A 4,196-nucleotide genomic window follows, 5' to 3' on the forward strand; every position below is an offset into this window, starting at 1 on the left:
TCCCTCCCTGTTTTTCTTTCTTTTATGTCTTTATTTCAAGACAGGGTTTTTTCTGTCTAGTCCTGGCTGTTTTGGAACTCCCTCTGTAGGCCATACTGGCCTTGATCTCAGAGTTCCACGTACCCCTGCCTTGCAAGTGCTGGGATTAAATGCATGTGCTATCACTGCCATTGATTTTCTTTTTCTTTTTTTTAAAAAAATATTTATTTATTTATTATGTATACAATATTCTGTCTGTGTGTATGCCTGCATGCCAGAAGAGGGCACCAGACCTCATTACAGATGGTTGTGAGCCACCATGTGGTTGCTGGGAATTGAACTCAGGACCTATGGAAGAGCAGCCAGTGCTCTTAACCTCTGAGCCATCTCTCCAGCCCTGCCATTGATTTTCTTAAAGTTTCCTTTTTATCATTTGGAACAGTGGTTAGTCTGGCCTCATAAAACAATGTGCACAGTGCTTGTTTGTGTATAATAATTATGACAACCCTGTGATTCCCCCCATGGCTGTGATTTATTATATCCAGTTATATGACTGCTTTTAGGCAAATAAGATGGTAGGGTTGTCTCAGGGGCTCTCATACATAACTGTGGAAAGGACTGTTGATTGTTTAGGCCTGAGTGAAATGTCATTGAGCCTGCAGTTTCTTTGTGGAACGTTTCCCATCACAGATGTCCTCTATGTAATAAGTACAAAGCCATTCAGCTTTTTTGTTGTATCACTTGGGAGTTTGGTGTGTGGTATTCTCTAAATAAGTTACCTGTGCTTTTAACATTTCAGACCCGTTAGCTTGGAATCACTTGTAGTGCTCACTTACCATTGGAATCACTTGTAGTGCTCACTTACCATCTTGGAATCGCTTGTAGTGCTCAGTTACCATCTTCATGAAAATTTTGTGGGTGTTGCATTTTTTTTAACATTAAAAATTAGCAACTCGTTTACTTCAAATGGCAGAAGTGTATTGCTTACAGTTCTGGGACTTCTGTCTGAGGTTAGGTGGTGCTCAGTCTCTGGAGGGCTCTTGAGCTGCTTGGTGTTTGTCTGCTGTGTGTCCTCCAGGGGAGACATGGGACCATGAATTAAATGCTCTTTACCTGTTTACCTAGGGATGGTGGTTGGCATGTGTGCCACTGTTCACGTTTGAAGGTTAGCAGAAGCTGTTCTTTCTTTTTCTGGTTGCCTAGACCTGAATAATCACACGGAAACTAGACTCATTACAACAACGCCAATGGTTCAGGCATATTCCTACCTAGCTCTTACAACTTAAATTAACCCTTTTCTATTAATCTGTGTATTGCCATGAGGCTTTGGCTTACCAATAATGTTCTGGCAGCTTTCTCCTTTGGCAACTACATGGCATCTCCCTGGTTCTGCCTTCTTTTCTCCTCTATGTCTGCTTGAATTTCCCTTCCCACCTTGCTATATTCTGCCCTGCTATAGGCCAAAGCAGCTTCTTTATTAACAAATGGCAATAAAACATTCACAGCATATAGAGGGGACTCCCACATCATTGTTGTGGGTATTAGGAATCAAACTCAGGTTGTCTGACTCAGTGGCAAGGCACCTTTACCCACCAACCTGTCATGCCAGCCTGGAGATCCCTAACTTATCACACTTTGGCAAGAGCAACATGATTATATGCAGCAGGTGTGCTTTGGATATGGTTTGGGGGTGTCCCCAAGGGCTCACATATTGGGAGCTTGACCCTCAGTGTAGCCATGTTGGGAGGTAAGGTCATGGATCGCACTGTCCTTGGAAAGGATTGAGAAGTTCTCTTGGGATCCCCATGTAAATTCTCTGGAGAGGGTGGTTATTAGCATCAAACTTGGCTCCCACCCAGGGCCTTGGTTCCTAACTTGAAATATGATCTCTATCTTCCTTCAGTGTGTGCTGAGCCTGAAGATTCAGCCTCCATGATGTTGGTCTCTTCTTAATCACAACTGATTCTTCAGCACCAACTGACCAGAATCACAGTCTTAATTCAGAATGTCACAGAAATTGCCCTGATAGGCTTTGCTTCCCTCTGAAACCTCACAAGCCGTCTGACACTGGCTCTACTGTTCTCGGCATTATCTGCCATGTTCCCACAGTCACTTATTACACTCTGGGATTTTTCTAGTCAAAAGTTCAAAGTCCTTCCGCAGTCCTTGAAAAACACGGTCAGGTTTGTCACAGCAGTGTCTAACAGTAGCCCACTGGTGCTAATTTCCAGATATCTAACATGAGGGATCCAGAGAGGATTCGGTGGAGTCCCTGATGGTGTCTTTAGGACTGCTGGCTTAGAACCTTGGGGCAGTGTGCTGGTCAGTTTGTTATCAATTTGGCATGAACTAGAATCATCTGGGAAGAGGGAACCTCAATTGAGAAACTGCCCCCATCAAATTGACTTGTAGGCAAGTCTGTGTGCATATTCTTTATTAACGAGTGATGTGGGGGAGGCCCAGCCCATTGTGAGAGGTGCCGTCTCTGGATGGGTCCTGGTTGGTGTAAGAAAATATGTTGAATAAGATTTGGAGAGCAAACCAGTAAGCATCATTCCCCATTGTCTTTGCCTGAGTTCCTGCCCTGACTTTCCTCAGTGGACCATGAGCCAAATAAACCCAATAGGAACTAAGTCAGCTAGCAAGTAGCAGAGCTGGGATTCCTGCTCAGGACTCTGGGATTTTTTTCTGAAGTTCTGGCATTGAGTATCTGGTATGACTTGTTGCTCCAGAAAAAGGACCTCCTGGTGGTCACGACTTTTCCACTCTGAATTCGGGAGCAAGTTAAGCAGCACATATGAACAACCTGTCCCTTAGGTGGAGCTCAGCCTTATAAATAAAGTCTTATAGGAATACAAGTGCAGTTACTTGTCACCATCCTGTTTGCTGCAGTTACTGCAGAGCTCACATGGCCCAGAACATGTAAAGTTCTTTGGCCCTGTGTGGAAGGACAGCCCACCCCGTCTTCTGGAAGAAAGGCAGATCTCACTTTCTCTCGCAGTGTCACATTGAGTTTCCCATCGTCCCTATCCCTTGTGAGATGTCTTTGTGAAGCAGGACACCATGTGGTTATTATTCTTCCTGGGTCCTTGGCTCCTAGTGGAGAATCTGGAGATGCGAAGGCTCTTCAGGAAAAGTGTGCTCAGTGAGTTGCATCGTCTTGCTTGGTGTTTTAGGCACCTTGTGCTAGGACCCCTCCAGAAGTGTAAGTAATCCCTTCCTTTTTTCTTATGGAGTTTATGGAGTACCTGGAAGAAGCAACTTGAGAAACATGTAATTATTTTGGCTCATGCTTTTAGAGCGTCCCAGTCTGTTATAGTGGTGAGAACTCCCCACACTGCTGCAGCCCCTGTGTCCATCTGCCGAGTCTCATGTTTGACAGGCTCCACAGTCTCAGAACAGTGCTGTAGCTGGTGACCAAGTGTTCTGACCCGCCACTATCTCTAAGTCATAACTGGAAGTGATAGATGTTTTAACAAAGTAAAAATTAATTTAAAGTACTCCAGAAATTTACAGGAGCTTGGCTTGTAGTGGATGGGCTGTAAGTCCCGTCAGCTCTCACGAGTGCTGTGGAAGGAAGGTGGGTAGAACTCAGCCACTGTGCTTCGGATGCCAAAGCATCGTGTTCTGTCCTTGGTGCTTGTTGTTCCTTTATGGCTAATGTCACTTGGGTAGTAGCAGGCTACGGCAGGGCATGGTAGAACATGCTGGAGACACAGTTGTTGTCATCCTTGTCCTGCTTCCTGCGGTGCCACAGTGACTAGAGACACTTTCCACTCCCTTCTCTGTGCTCATCATCCACACTTGCACTCTCAATATTATTAGTCTTCAGGTTTATCATTGCCTCATATTTCTACACATGCTGCTTTGATTCATTTATATTTTCCCTTCTGTGAAACAGGGTCTTGTGGGTAGCCTTGTCGATCCTTAAACTTTCTATGTACCCCAGGCAGGCCTTGAGCTTGTGATCCTCTTTCTTCTGCCTCTTGAAGTGCTGGAATTTCAGACACGGGCCATAACTCGGTGAAAATTTCTGTTTGTGTGCTTGATGTGGGAGTGTCATATATCAATCTGTTGATTTCATTGGTTAAGGAATAAAGAAACTGCCTAGGCCCCTTGATGGGTGGGTGGAGTAAACAGAACAGAAGGCTGGGAGAAAGAAGTTGAGTCAGGGAGTCGCCATGGTTCTCGCACTCCAGGCAGATGCAGGTTAAGAT

The 4,196-nt window shown here is 44.9% G+C and overlaps 1 protein-coding gene across 2 annotated transcripts in view; it reads left to right on the top strand.

Annotated features, from left to right (window-relative positions):
- Positions 1 to 4,196, top strand: part of Snx29 (sorting nexin 29) — a 442,208-nt gene that overhangs the window by 42,508 nt on the left and 395,504 nt on the right. The gene's annotated exons all lie outside the window — the stretch shown is intronic.

Source organism: Microtus ochrogaster, chromosome 7, assembly GCF_000317375.1.
Source record: "Microtus ochrogaster isolate Prairie Vole_2 chromosome 7, MicOch1.0, whole genome shotgun sequence".
NCBI lineage: Eukaryota > Metazoa > Chordata > Mammalia > Rodentia > Cricetidae > Microtus > Microtus ochrogaster.